Source organism: Bison bison, unplaced genomic scaffold (genome assembly GCF_000754665.1).
Source record: "Bison bison bison isolate TAMUID 2011002044 unplaced genomic scaffold, Bison_UMD1.0 scf7180017864524, whole genome shotgun sequence".
NCBI lineage: Eukaryota > Metazoa > Chordata > Mammalia > Artiodactyla > Bovidae > Bison > Bison bison.
Genome location: NW_011495075.1, coordinates 188,037 through 188,478, shown reverse-complemented (window position 1 = coordinate 188,478; position 442 = coordinate 188,037).

Below are 442 nucleotides of genomic sequence, written 5' to 3'. Positions count from 1 at the left end.
GGTCTCTAGTTCCTCTGCCTTTTCTAAAACCAGCTTGAACAACTGGAAGTTCATGGTTCATGTATTGCTGAAGCCTGGCTTGGAGAATTTTGAGCATTACTTTACTAGCGTGTGAGATGAGTGCAATTGTGTGGTAGTTTGAGCATTCTTTGGCATTGCCTTTCTTTGGGATTGGAATGAAAACTGACCTTTTCCAGTCCTGTGGCCACTGCTGAGTTTCCAAATTGCTGGCAAATTGAGTGCAGCACTTTCACAGCATCATCTTTCAGGATTTGATATAGCTCAACTGGAATTCCATCACCTCCACTAGCTTTGTTCGTAGTTATGCTTTCTAAGGCCCACTTGACTTCACATTCCAGGATGTCTGGCTTTAGATCAGTGATCACACCATCGTGATTACTGGGTCGTGAAGTATTTTTTTGACTAGTTCTTCTGTGTATTC